This window comes from Ctenopharyngodon idella, chromosome 9, assembly GCF_019924925.1.
Source record: "Ctenopharyngodon idella isolate HZGC_01 chromosome 9, HZGC01, whole genome shotgun sequence".
Lineage (NCBI taxonomy): Eukaryota > Metazoa > Chordata > Actinopteri > Cypriniformes > Xenocyprididae > Ctenopharyngodon > Ctenopharyngodon idella.
The window spans coordinates 3,621,568-3,636,956 of NC_067228.1; the positions used below are offsets into that span (position 1 = coordinate 3,621,568).

At 38.4% G+C, this 15,389-nt stretch overlaps 1 protein-coding gene across 4 annotated transcripts in view; it reads right to left on the reverse strand.

Annotated features, from left to right (window-relative positions):
• Positions 1 to 12,441: 12,441 nt before the first annotated feature.
• Positions 12,442 to 15,389, reverse strand: part of grb14 (growth factor receptor-bound protein 14) — an 85,780-nt gene continuing 82,832 nt past the window's right edge. For 3 of the 4 annotated variants that reach the window (XR_007931567.1, XR_007931566.1, XR_007931568.1), the window contains 2 exons: positions 14,478 to 15,389; positions 12,442 to 14,426 (listed from right to left, as the gene is read on the reverse strand). The exon at positions 14,478 to 15,389 is cut by the window's right edge and continues 1,867 nt beyond it. The gene's annotated coding sequence lies outside the window, so the exon portion shown is untranslated. The other variant, XM_051905166.1, reaches the window with a different exon arrangement.

A 15,389-nucleotide genomic window follows, 5' to 3' on the forward strand; every position in this document is an offset into this window, starting at 1 on the left:
CATGAACTGATTTAAATATGTTTTTAGTACATTAATGGATCTTGAGAGAGGAAATGTCATTGCTGTGAATGCAGGCCTCACTGAGCCATCGGATTTCATCAAAAATATCTTAATTTGTGTTCTGAAGATGAACGAAGGTCTTACGGGTGTGGAACGGCATGAGGGTGAGTAATAAATGACATTATTTTCATTTTTGGGTGAACTAACCCTTTAAGCCCCTTTCACACAGAGATTCGGGAAAATACACAGATAATGTGTCCTGCGGATTTGTCCCAGGATCGTTTGATTTTGGTCCATTCACACTGCCAGTGATTTTCCAGAATTTGTGGGTGCTTTCACACTCATCCCGTAAAGACACGTGACATCAGGATGTGAGGTGTAATGTGTCCGCAGCATCTTAAGTTTACTTATGATCTGCAATTTCTCTCTCAAGAAACCTGATTTTGATTTGATTATAAACTAGCGCATTGTGTACCGTTCCACTAAGCTGGCGAACGATCTCAGCTTCAGCATCATCATTACGACACACCCCTTATGGCATTGGTCCTGCCTTTTGTTCACACAGGGCGTGTTCCGGGTCTGATCCCGGCAATGTTACTAGGTCCCCATTCTGGGATCAATCCCGGAATTAATCCCGGGACGTGTTTGCGTTCACACAGAAGGCAATTTTCCGGCAATTTTCTGGGATCAATGCGCTGTGTGAAAGGGGCTTTAAAGTCAGCATAAAATGGAAGCTGCAATAGTCTTTTCTTCCTTATTGTGATGAATATCCAATTCAAAGGGTTTCTGAAATGAGAAAATGTGGACGGGATTTTATTTAGTCTTTCTGGAATGTATTAGATCGTAGGAAGTTGGGTGTTGCTAACTGGGTGTTCTTTTAACTGTGTACACTCACAGTAAAAACTAAATGTTGCGCTTTTTGCAAAATAAAGAAAACATGATGCGCGAGCTGCAGTCTCTCTCTGAATGAAGTCCATTCTGATAGTCCTCAGAAAATGAACTGTAACTTAGTGAATACTAATCACACAAACATGAGACATATCTAAAGAAGTACATGTCAACTAACTTTCATTAGAGTATTAGTAGACTGTAGTAGACTGTTAGTTTAGGGTAAGGTTAGAGTAGAATAAGTTGACTTGTAGTTGCAGAATTACTTAATAGTCAGTAGAATGTCTGTTGGGGAGCATCAAAATAAAGTGTTACCTTAAAAAATGTTATTAAATAAGAAAATGCAGAACAGACGTGTTCACAAAAGATCTCAGACTTTTGGACCCCACTGTACAAATCATTTGTTAATAGTTTACAGTCCACAGGCTTCAGCTGTACACTTCACCTCATAAGACATCACCTCTTTTCAAAGAACTAAATGCCACAAGCTTTTCTTCCATCCTTTTTCTATTGGAATTACATTGGCAAATGCATAGGAAGCGCTTTGAGTCAATTCCCCTCAGGCATTTGTAAAAATAGAGCTTTTTTTCCTTTTGAGACTTAATGACTCTTTTGCAACTCCATGGAGAATTGCTCTCAGTAATTGATTATTAAAACTTGAAATTGCAAAGCACATCCATTATTTGATGAGTGAATGTGTTATCCTCGTAATTAACAAAGCAGGGTACTCGCCGTCCTTCCACAACGAGACCTCTGGAATGAAAAAAAAGAAAGGAGAAAAAAAGGACAGAAATCCCGGGGTTAAGCAGACGAGAGAGTCCGCTCTGAAACACTGCAATTAGCTTCAACTACAATCTATCAGAACGAGGGAGAAAGAAAGAAAGAAAAAAAAAAACCTATGGCCGCAAGCCTGTGCCTGTTTATTCCCTCGGTCTGAGAGAGAGAGAGAGAGAGAGAGAGAGAGAGAGAGAGAGAGAGAGATATTAAAAGGAAGAAAGTTTGAAGAGGAAGTATGTTCTGTGCAAATTACATTTGTTTTAACTGTCTGTGTAACAAAGTCTCAGAGTATTGTGTTAATGGGCTGTGGTCTGTAAATAACTCTCATCTTTTAAGGAATAGTTCACCTCAAAAGGAAAATTCTGTCATTACTTACTCACCCTTATATTATTCTGGAGGATTTTTACACAGATATTATGCAACCAACAACAATTCAGTGACCACAGTGTTAAGCTCCATAAAAAGCACCATAAAGTAGTTCATTTTACTTCAAATGATTGAAGTCAGCTTTGTGTGATGAACAAAACAGGCAAGGTCATTATTAAATAGTAATCTTCATCTTCGCTATGAAGCTCTGAAATCGCATTTAGAATCAAAGCTAGCATGTCAACGCTTGATAATATTTATATATTTATAATATAGACTTGGAAAATTGAGCAGATATTACTTGTATAGCCTTGTGTAGTGTTTTTGTCTAACAAAATAACAGTACGCCGGTCTGGAATAACATGAGGGAGAGAAATAATGACACATTTTTCAGTTTTGGCTGAATTATTCACTTTAAAAAATGCTGCGTTAAAAACAACCCGAGTTGGGTTGAAAATGGACAAACCCAGCGGTTGGGTTAAATGTTTGCCCAACCTGGGTAGTTTTATTTAACCCAACTATTGTTAAATTTTACTGTATTGCTTGCTTAAAATGAACCCAAAGTATGTTGGAAATGAACATTTATTAATATGTTTAATAAATGAACATTTATTAATGTTTAATTAGTAATAATTAAACAATAAACATTTATTAAATTGCTTATTAATAAATGTTCACCTTTTGAATATTATTGTTGCCTCTAGTAATTATGCATCTGATTTTTAATTTCCAACATATTTTAGGTTCATTTTAAGCCAGCCATATGGTACTTTTTAAACAATAGCTGAGTTAAATAAAACTACCCAGCACGATGGTCAAACATTTAACCCAATCGCTGGGTTAAAACAACCCAATCGCTAAATATGTCCATTTTTAATCCAACCTGGGTTGTTTTTAACCCAGCATTTTGTTGCTTTAAAGTTATAGAGATTCTCAGTTTTCATTAATAAGTTCAGTCTGACAAAAAAGGCTTTAATTAAATTCTAATGTGACTGAATTATTTTCATAATCTACTACATGCATCTTAATGTGTAGCATGAAGTGTTTATAAAAGTGATTGTCAATATACTGTGAATATATGCAATATACCCTTTTTTTTTTTTATATTTTCTCAAAATTTACAGTACAAATGCAGATTAATTGACAAAGTGGTCTGTATGCATCCTTGTGTTCTGTATGTCAGACTGGCGTCATTACGTCAAAACATCAGTGCATCACATCTACTAAATATCTGCTGATTAATTGGCCTGGCTGATAATTAAGCAATATCACAAACAAACTCAATAAACAAGTTCATTCTGTCAGTATTGTCAGTAACAAAAACAGCTCCAAACAAAGTCAAAGCGAAATCAATAATAAAGTACATCACATAGTAGTTTCACTCCTAAACGAATCAGTGAATAAGATAGACGAGTGAATGATTCAAATGACTCATTAAGGCAACCACATGTTTATTCATGAACAAATCAGTGTTTTTAATGCCGAGTTAGTGTCGCCAAGTCCATGGTTTTCACATGAAATTGGGCTCCTTTAACACTTTTGCCGCGGGTTTTTTTTCATGTCCGTGGGTTGAAGCGACCCCAAATAACATGATTTTTAGCTCCTGGAATGCGAATTTTACCAGGGGAACCCCAGCAAAAACACTGATTTTAACCCCCTGAATGCGATTTTTACCGAGGGACCCCCCCTGAAATGTGATTGGGCTAGTATTGGGTTTAGTGTAGAGTAGCAATTGGGTGGGTTTTGTTGTGAAAACCTGGCAACCCTTTGTTGAGTTCACACTGCACACACACACACGTTTTCAAAGACGCGATATGAGAGCATCGACAATGCGTTGCCGACGCCAGTGAGATATTTGGCATGCTAAATATCTGGCCCTGTCTGTGATTCAAAATCCTGCTGTGTGAAATGTGTTCTGACTGAAAAATGACATCGGTGATGACCTAAAGCCAATGAGAGAGCAAGATACAGGGCAGCGGGAAGTTCGGGGACGAGTTATAGACCCGCGTCACCCTAACTATTTCCTCCTCCATAATCTTTTTTTCTTTTTGTCCTTTTCGCTGCAAATCACAGCACAAAATCAGCGCACAGACAATTTGGATTGCAAGCTTCTTGCTGGCTAATATTTTTAATAACAATTCCAGTCTCACGCGTGACCTTATTTCCTTATCACTTCTTGCGAGTCTCTGGTTGTGAAACGTAGTTTGCGGACCAAACTGAGTTGTCAGCGATTCTTTCTATTGTAAAGTCATGCAATGTGTCTGTCACCAATCCATCGTGCAGAGTGCACACAGCAGCGACTGAATGCTACCCCAGACAGTCATGCTGTGTGAAAAGAACAGTGATCTGAAGATATTGAAAATCATGCCTTGTGACCTCGGCATAAAGGAATTCATAAAGTGAATAATGCAATGACTCATTCATGTGAATCAGTAGCTATGTTTCCATCACTCTGTTTTTATGCGCATTTTGAAGTATCGCATCAGAAATGAGTGATGGAAATGACCAATTTAGAAAAAAAAAAAAATTGCAAAAAAGTTTTTACGCTCGCTTGAGGTGGTTTTTGACTTGTGCGAAAAAGCATTAATGCGAATAATGGGAGCTGGAAACACATTTGCTGAATAAATTCTGACATAGCGAACATTAAAACCATGTGACTAATCATCTGTTTCTGCTGATGGTGTTGTAACAGACATGTTATACATTTGTGTTTCGTTCTGTTACGAAGCATTAATTCTGGATGTACTGGAACTAGTTGTAAATGTGTGTGTGCAATGCATTTTCCCTTTGGTGCTTGCTGTAGAATGACAAGACTCATGCGCAATTTTGTACTGGAATGTCGTGGGTTTTTTGGGGTTGTCCTCTCACGTGTGTGATGCTTAATAAAGTTGAGAAGGGTTCAGATGGCTCTTGTTTTTTGTTTTCATATTCATAAGTGTTTAGGCGAAGCTTTCACGAATGCTCATTCACAGTGCTTTTTTATAACCGGCAGAAAAACTGCTATAATATAATGCTTTTAAATACATTTAATGTTTACAACACTAATATCTAGTGAACTGCTCTTAGAAATTTTGAATTGCTTATTATTTGAGTATTATTATTATTATTATTATTATAAATAGGAATTTTATATAAATATCTAGATTAAGATTAAATAGAGTATCAGTGGTTGAACATGCGGTATAGTAATATGCTTTTCATTTCATACAGTCCTTCTTCCTATATAATAATAAATAATAGGTGAAGATGACATGCACACCAGCGTTCCCGAGTCCAGGAGCTTTGATGACTGGATTCAAAGCCTATGAGACGCTGTACAAAGTCCTCAGATCTGCTCTTATCAACAGACTGAACCCTACGGTAGTGTCTCCTTCTGTTGTTTTGTGTGTGTGTGTTTAAGGGAGCACGACAGGATTGTTTACAGTAGAGTAAAGTCACTTGCTCCTGTAATCCTTGCTTACTTTGCTGGCAGTTCACTACCTTTGGGGCTTCGCTGACATTAGCACTGGCATTAATGGGAACTGGAGCTGTTCGTGCCTCGGGGCCCAGCTTGACCCCTTTCGAGGGAACACTTCCTGTGTTCCTTCAGCCTTCAGTGCCCTCACCTTCAGCCCTCGCATGCTCCGTCTCACCCCATGACCAGGTGCATCCAGCGGACAACTGACTGGGCAGTATGGCTAATGTTTCGATTTCTCACGATATTGTATATTTACAATGATCTACTGCCAATATAAAATGATATGTAGAGCTGCACGATTAATCATTAAAAGATCTCGACCTTTATTCAAACATCCACAAGATCTTATTCCTAAATGACGGCGATTCTCCTGTGTGCTGTGTCTATTAAACCTTTGACAAAATCACGTCAGAACATTCAGATGCCACTGATCCAGAGAGAGCAGTTGTCATGTATACCTATTAAACAGTTTCACAAAACTGTCTTTTCAACCACACAGTGTCATTATTTCTCTGTTACAAATATTCAAATCATCACAGAAGTACTGGGATAAAAGCTGATAGTTCAGATAGAAAAACACTGATGTCTACTACGGTAGTGATCAAATAGAGCAAATCACCTTAGACTGCGTCGATTACAACGTTACACCAGTAGGTGGCATTAAATGTATTTGTCATTGAATCATTCATTCAAGAGATTTGTTCTGATTGATTCAGTAATGAAACAAGTGAAGTATTTATGAGTGACTCATTGAATCATTCGTGAAAACTGATTTTTTAAAAATAATTAATTCAAATTAATTAAACACTTTTAAATAGACTACTGCAGCAAATAACATTTTGTCTCTCTAGTAAATTTCATGTTATTTTGTTTAATTGTCTGTTCAGAATCGTGGGAGAACCGTGATCTCTATTTGAAACCAAAAAAAAAAAAAATTGTGATTCTCAGTTGATCCAGAATCATGCAGCTCTAATTATACAGTGTATCCGGAAAATATTCACAGCGCTTCACTTTTTCCACATTTTGTTATGTTACAGCCTTATTCCAAAATGGATTAAATTCATTATTTTCCTTAAAATTCTACAAACAATACCCCATAATGACAACGTGAAAGAAGTTTGTTTGAAATCAGCCTTTGCTCATTACTTTGTTGAAGCACCTTTGGCACCAATTACAGCCTCAAGTCTTTTTGAGTATGATGCTACAAGCTTGGCACACCTATTTTTGGGCAGTTTCTCCCATTCTTCTTTGCAGGACCTCTCAAGCTCCATCAGGTTGGATGGGGAGCATCGGTGCACAGCCATTTTCAGATCTCTCCAGAGATGTTCAATCGGGTTCAAGTCTTGGCTCTGGCTGGGCCACTCAAGACCATTCACAGAGTTGTCCCGCAGCCACTCTTTTGTTATCTTGGCTGTGTGCTTAGGGTCGATGTCCTATTGGAAGATGAACCTTCGCCCCAGTCTGAGGGCCAGAGCGCTCTGGAGCAGGTTTTCATCAAGGATGTCTCTGTACATTGCTGCATTCATCTTTCCCTCGATCCTGACCAGTCTCCCAGTTCCTGCCGCTGAAAAACATCCCCACAGCATGATGCTGCCACCACCATGCTTCACTGTAGGGATGGTACTGGCCAGGTGATGAGCAGTGCCTGGTTTCCTCCAGACATGACGCTTGCTATTCAGGCCAAAGAGTTCAATCTTTGTTTCATCAGACCAGAGAATTTTGTTTCTAATGGTCTGAGAGTCCTCCAAGCGTGCTGTCATGTGCCTTTTACTGAGGAGTGGCTTCCGTCTGGCCACTCTACCATACAGGCCTGATTGATGGAGTGTTGCAGAGATGGTTGTTCTTCTGGAAGGTTCTCCTTTCTCCACAGAGAAACGCTGGGACTCTGTCAGAGTGACCATCAGGTTCTTGGTCACCTCCCTGACTACGGCCCTTCTCCCCCGATCGCTCAGTTTGGCCGGGTGGCCCGCTCTTGTAAGAGTCCTGGTGATTCCAAACTTCTTCCATTTACGAATGATGGAGGCCACTGTGGTGATCATTGGTACCTTCAATGCTGCAGAAAATTTTCTGTACCCTTCCCCAGATCTGTGCCTCGATACAATCCTGTTTCGGAGGTCTACAGACAATTCCTTGGACTTCATGGCTTGGTTTGTGCTCTGACATGCACTGTTAACTGTGGGACCTTATATTGACAGGTGTGTGCCTTTCCAAATCATGTCCAATCTACTGAATTTACCACAGGTGGACTCCAATCAAGTTGTAGAAACATCTCAAGGATGATCAGTGAAAACAGGATGCACCTGAGGTTAATTTTGAGTGTCATGGCAAAGGCTGTGAATACTTATGTACGTGTGATTTTTTTTTTTTACTTTTATAAATTTGCAAAGATTTCAAACAAACTTCTTTCACATTGTCATTATGTGGTACTGTTTGTAGAATTTTGAGGAAAATAATGAATTTAATCCATTTTGGAATAAGGCTGTAACATAACAAAATGTGAATACTTCCTGTGAATACTTTCTGGATGCACTGTATGTATTAAGATATTGCATTTATATTAATTTTAAACACCTCAAGAGCTGATGCATGACATCAAATCAGTCTATATCTGTAAATTGCACCAAAGCATAATGTATCATATCAAAGATGACCATTTTTCATGTAACACTTTACTTAGTCTTTATATATTATGCATAATAAAAGTATTTTTAATGCATTAATTATGCCTAGTAATGCACCTCATAATGCATTGTATTATCTCATTAATAATTGTAACCACAGTTATAATACATTATAATACTTATCTATTAATTGAACACACCTTTAGAAAAAATAATGCATTAAAACACATGACAAACAACCGATTTCAGATGTAACAAGAAATCTGCAAATATTATAATGCATTTTAACTTTGGTTACAATTATTTATGAAAAGATATAATGCATTATACATTATGATTACCTTATAATGTATTATACATAAAGGCTTTAAGTAAAGCGTTACAAGAATATTTAGTAAAATACTTATTGCTAAATTGGTGCATATAAATGAAAATTATTCAATTTAAATCTTCCTAACTAATATATATATATATATATATATATATATATATATATATATGTTTTTGAGCTATATTGCAGAGCTCTATATAGATAACAGTCAGTCAGAGGAGGGCCCCAGACACAGGTGCCTTATAGCTAAGCAGATCACAGTTATCCACAGGCACTTTGGACTGCATTTAGCAGGATGAATTCATTAAGGAGCGGTTTCTCTCAAGTGCTCTCTCTCTCTCTCTCTGACAGCTGCTCTCTCTCTGTAGAACCCTGCAGCCAAACACAGATCAATGGGAGAAATACATCCACATGAGCGTTTAACAGCAGACCTTGGAAGACGGGGAGTGTGTTTAAGACATCAGTGCATCTATATCCTCCAGATCTGAGAACTGAAAGTGTTCTGCCGAGAGATAGCAGTGCTCGGGGTGGGAGGAGAAGAGAGACGCTGCGTTTAAACTCACAACAGGCGGTTCAAATATCACATGCACAAAATGCGTTATGTCATATGAATGGTGCACGGGATTTCTGATCACTACAGAGCTGCAGATTCTCACATGGTGCCCGACGGGTCACTCAGCAGATGGCAGTGAGAGACATGCTAATTGTGCAGTGCGCACTACAGCTGCTGCCAAAGGCAAGGTCTCTGACAACCTATTTCTTAATCTTTCAATTTCAAATGACTGTATCAGGATGATTGTTATTGTTTTGCACAGAAGATTGCACAAGTATCAATATGCACACACAAACAAACAATGACATAAAAGAAAGAAAAAAAAGGCAGAGGCTATTTACACCAAGTGAAGGTGGATTAGTATTTGGACAAAGTGTAACTAGCAACAAATAGCACCTTGTTTACACCAAGAGCAAATAGTGATGGTATTTGCACAAAGTATAACGTGCTGCTTATATACCATTTGTACTATGGGTAAATTGTATGACCAGTGGTGGGTGGTAAAATAGCCTTTGCCAACAAGGTTGTTTATTTGCATTTGGTGTAAAAAGACACTGCCAAATAATAACAATAATAATAATAATATAAATTGAAAAAAAGAGAACAAATAAAAATAAGATATTTGCAATTAGAGTGCCAGTAACTGTAATATTTGTTTGTATATGCACTGCAGTATATAATCTAACATAGTGTAATCAAATAATATTTATTATATATGTTTTTCATTTAGAAAATATTTCTCTTTCTCTCCATGTCTTCTTTTATCATGTACTCAGACCATTTTAACAAACAAAAACGATTAACTATTTTTGTTGCCCTCAACTAATGTATCGGCTCAATTAAGTGCTTTTTAAAAGGAAATCTCACCTTCTTGAAGTAGAACAGCACTTTCGGAAGATAATCCACAAGATAATCCATCCAATTTACAAATGATTAGTCAGATTCTGATTTGTTGCTAAAAGCTAACCTGAAGATAAACAGCAGGTTCACCTGCAAGAGCGGAGAACCGATTTAACAATCATTTACTGCCATCTTGTGGCGAGCGGTATGTAATGCAGGCCTCACAATGTCCTATGCACTCACTGACGGTGCAATATTTGAAAGGTATGTCATTTCTTTCAGTGTTTTATTTATCTTTTAAATCGTTAAGTAATGAATAATGTACATTTGGCCTTCAGGGTTTGCGATAATGACACGCCGCTGACTTACGTTACCCCGCTTATTCGGTTGTCAACAAAATGGCGTCATATTTGACCGCGGAACGTCGACATTGACCAATCGGAATCAAGTATTCCAGAGCGAAAGCCGCGCGGTAATGGAAATGAAAAAGTTCTTCCAGACAGAATAAAACTCTTGAATGCTATATAATAAGGCTTACTTTGAATATTGTTTGGTTTGAGGTGAAATGTAGCCTAACTATAGGCTATATTGCTAGGCATAGAGACACATATATTTTACGGTTTTTATTTACATTTATGCAGTTTAATGTCTCAGTGTAGATAATTGGAGATGAAAAGGGAATCATGTAATTATTAAGGTTAACAAAATGCAGATTTTAGCAAGAAAACATGGAATTCTTACTATGAAGTGAAAGCTCTTCCCAACACGGCTGCAGAAGTTCCCTTCTGTCCAGTTCATCCCAGACCAGCTCGATGTGGTTTAAGTCTGGACACTGAGCTGGCCATCCATCATTTGAAGTCCAGTAGTTCTGGCATAGCCTGGAGGTTTGTTTTGGGTCTGTTTCTTGCTGTAGGATGAAACCCTGACCCACTAGGTGTATACCAAAGGATACAACATCACGCTGTAAGGATGCTGTGGTAGTGTTTTTGCTTCAGGGTGCCACTCGCTTTGTGCAAGTCTCAGACTCTGGATCCAGCAAAAGATCCCCGAAGCATCATACTTCCTCCTCCATGTTTGACTACTGGTGTCACACAACAAGCAACCATCCTTTCATCTACTCAACATTGCACAAAAAGCCTGTTTGATGAAGTTTGATCAGGCCATCCAGTCATCAGAAGTCCACTGGTGGTCCTTCAGGGCCTATTTTCTTATTCAGAAATTGTAGGTGTAAAACGTTTGACCTATTTATAGAAAGTTTGGACAATAAAATGTGTTTCTTTTGTTGAGCAATAATAATTATGTCTGTTAGTCTATGGGCCCTATCATACACCCAGCGCAATGCAATGCCAGGTACGAAGCAAGTGTTTTTTGCTAGTTTCAGCCCGACGCAGTTATCATTTTCACGTCCAGCGCCACGTTGTTTAAATAGCAAATGCACTCGCGGCCATCTGTTCACCCATGGGCGTGCTGGTCTGAAAACGAAGTGTGTTCAGGCGCATTGTTGGCGTGTTGCTATTTTGAGGCAACTGAAAGCAACTGCACCACTGACCAACAAAAGCCTGGTGTAAAGTCAATGGCACAGTATTTTTTTTAATTTTTAAAAAGGGCGCGTTAGTAATATATGCCTATAGGCGGGTGCACAACACACGTACACTCTGCTTATTACACACACAGGGATGCGTAGCAGCACACAAACAGGTTGAGAGTGTCTATATTCCGCCATGTAAATAGCGAATCCTCTATGGTGCAAGCGCACCTGGCTTTTAAAGGGAATGGGAGATGAGACTCTGATTGTTTTTTTGCATGTTATGCCCAAAACACACCCACAGCTCATTAAGAGACTAGGTACAACCCTTTTGGACCATGTGCCAAGTGCGCCAACCATTTTTTCCGTCGTTAAACTAGCAAAAGTGGATTCGGACACGCCCTAAGTGCACCTGTGCCATGAGCTTCAGACTATGCGCTTAGATCGTTAAAATAGGGCATTATATGTGTGTATAGCCCAAAGTATACTTCAGTTTTATGCGTACGCGAGGGTCAGCGTACAGTGCACGTGACGCGAATTTCATCATCAGAAGAGTACGCGCACCGCTGGATTTTTGTAACCGCAGGTCGTACATGCGCATTTATTTTCAATTTTTTTTGCAGGAATTAGTTTATCCACAAGGTGGCAACCGTGCCCTGGGGGCATCGAATCACAAAGTAGTCGAAGAAAACCTGCATAAACAGAACAGACTGGAACACATGCAAGCTACAGCGACAATGGAGGCCTACATAGACGAGAGATTGTATGAAGAGGTTAGAAAGTACTCTCATTTGTACAACTCTAGCATTAAAGAATAAGATGTTTACATGGGTTGTAACTCGTGGCGAGAGATTGCTCAAAACTGCACGTGTCGAACGCCTGTGTATGCGTGCGAGTCAAATGAAGTATACTTTGCAAGGCTGTGCGTGTACACTAGCTTACGCGTAAAAAAACGAAGTATACCCAGGGCTTATAAGTTGCTTGGGGGCTTTGTTGCATCCTACGGATGAATATATCATATCTGACAGCCCATGGTTGTGTAGAAAATACTAATAGGCCTATGCAAAATAAGACACACGATCATTTTGGATGGAACAAGGTTTTTCAAGTTTATTTGCTGTCAGTGTCATTAAACATCAGGAAATAAAAGTACAAAAATGTGTTTCATTTTTAAACAACAGTTCAGTGTCACACTGAAAATAATAAGGAACAAACACTGAATAGTGAATCTACTCTAAATGAACAGTTACTGAGGAGAAAACATTTGATCTAACTGACATATGCTGGAAATATGAATGTGCTTATATGACTATGATTTTGTTGCTTTTTATACTGTGATTCAATCAGAAGCACAGCATGTCCAGGTCAAATTTCACTTTAAGAATCAAAATAAAAAGGGGAATAGACTAATTCTTTATGTAAAATAGAATTGATCTTTTTTCCCTTAATTTTTTTCTTTTGATTTTCGCGTGAAATATGACCCAGTCTTTGAGGTTTTGTGAGATTTCACTGTACAGTTACCATGAAGTAAGGGTGTAAAAAACTATTCACACACACTCCAGCATTCACACAGCTGTAGAAGAAAATATCAGAAGTAGATGCATATGACAGCAATAACAGATCTAAATATCAAAAAATAATAACAACAGCAATAAAACAAACTAACAGTCAGAGAAATCTTATCTGGATAAGCTTCAACATCAGAAATCAAAAGTTACCAGTGTTCCAACTACAGTGCAATTATGACCTTGGCCATCAGAAAGTTTTAATTTTTTTTTTCTTTTTTTCTTTTAATACACAGCTGTAAAACAATGTATAATATTGTGTTCATTTTACAAGTCATTCTACAAGAAACATACACAGAAAAGATCATAGAGGACACAGAAAACACACCAATTGTTCATTACTACAACAGAAATTGCAGCCCATGACAGTTATTTGGACATCCATGAATGTGCAGCTTATTTGTTTGACTTAATACCTAATCATTTTTTCTAGAAACGCTTTAGTCTACGTGTATATTGGCTATTTAAATCAGATCATTGGTAATTAGTTTTTACATGAGCTCTGCCAGATCTGTGTTGTCAGGTTTGTTTTCATAAAAAATGAAAGTTGTGCGTCTCCTGGAAAAACCGTCACTTTTGATCATTTTACTATTACTAATGTACCAATTCAGGCGTGTAACACCGTTTACCTGAATTCTGCCACGTGTCTCTAAAAATCAATTTCAAATGTACAACAATTGTTTGATCTGCCATCTGCCGTGACATGATTTCTCTCACCCTCTCGTTGTCCATGCTCTTCATTGCTGGGGCGTCGCTGTCATCGGGAGGAAGTGATACATTCCACGGCGCGGTACAGCAGAGGATAATGTCAAGTGTTCATATGCTCGTTTTTGACGGGTCGCTGGTGGTGCTTCGTCGTCTACGGCATGCACGGATACAGATGCTCTTCAGCAAACATTTCTCCCAACAAACACCACGTATCATGTCGATTATAAAATACCTGAATTTTTCTGACGCATGATTAAAAGAATAAAAAGGAACCCCTGGAAAACAGCAACAGTTTGAGCTTATCAAGTGTTCAGATTATGGCTATACCACGTCTCTTAGGCCGGGTGCACACGGTACAGCTTTATCTGTCCTGCAGCAAACATCAACTTTAAAGGGATAGTTTACCCAAAAATGAAAATTCTCTCATCATTTATTCACCATCATGTCCTTCCACACCCGTAAGACTTTCATTCATTTTCAGAACACAAATGAAGATCTTTTTAATGAAATCTGAAAGCTTTCCGTTCCTCCATAGACAGCAACACAACTGACACTTTGACTCTTCAAAAAGTTCATAAAGAGATCGTAAAACTACTCCATATGAATTGAGCGGTTTAGTCCAAATTTTCTGAAGTGACACGATCACTTTATATGATGAAAAGATTTAATTTAGGCTTTTACTTAAGTATAAACATTGATCAGCGAACATAAACAGTAACTCAACCGTACATGCTTCACGCTCGAGAACAAACCTCTTCCGGAAGCTCAAATGTGCTGCGTAACACAAGAATGAACCTCATTGGTTCTTGTAGAAGCTCAAATGTGCTGCGTAACAGGAGAATGAACCTCATTGGTTCTCGCACATCAAGCGAACATGCTCGAGCTTTGGTTTACCACAACTGATGTGTGAGTTGATGAATTTTTATATGTGAATAAAAGTGCAAATTCAATCTGTTCATCATATAAAGTGATCGTGTCTCTTCAGAAAATTTGGACTAAACCACTCAATTCATTTATGGATTATTTTTACGATCTCTTTATGAATTTTTTGAAGAGTCAAAGGGACAGAAATCTCTAAGATCTTAATTTGTGTTCCAAAAATGAACGAAAGTCTCACTGGTTTGGAATGACATGAGGGTTAGTAAATGATGACAGAATTTTCTTTTTTGGATGAACTAACCTTTTAAAGGCCCGTTTACACCAAGAACGATAACTATAATGATAACTATATTTGTGTTCACACTAACGAACTATAATGGTCAGTTTATTCTAAGCTCATGCGCTGTGGTTTAAAAGTGTGTACAACATGTTTTTGCTGCAGTTCTTGATGCATTTACACAGCTTTAACCAGCAGATGTCCTCAGCATGATATTGGCAGCTTTTCCACTGCGTGGTACTATCTGTCTCGGCTCGGTTCGGTACGGCATGGCTCGCTTTACTTTCGGTTTGCTTTTCCATTGTAGTTAGTACCACTTCAAAGTGGGTGGGATTTGTATAGACTGACCGTTATAGTATCGCCACCTTACTGGCCTCGTCTACCAACGAGTCTGCACCTCATCTACTGACCACGATACAGACATTTCCTTTTTCAAGTTGCGTGCGACAGTCGTTTAAAGCAAGTCGTTTCGCAAACAAATTATACTGCGGTGGCTGTTACTGACTATTTAAATCTAGCGGGTTTGGTGTCTCAATGTTTACACGTCACATTTAGTATCGGTACGGCACGCTTGGAACATCAACCGAGGTGTTACTATTTAA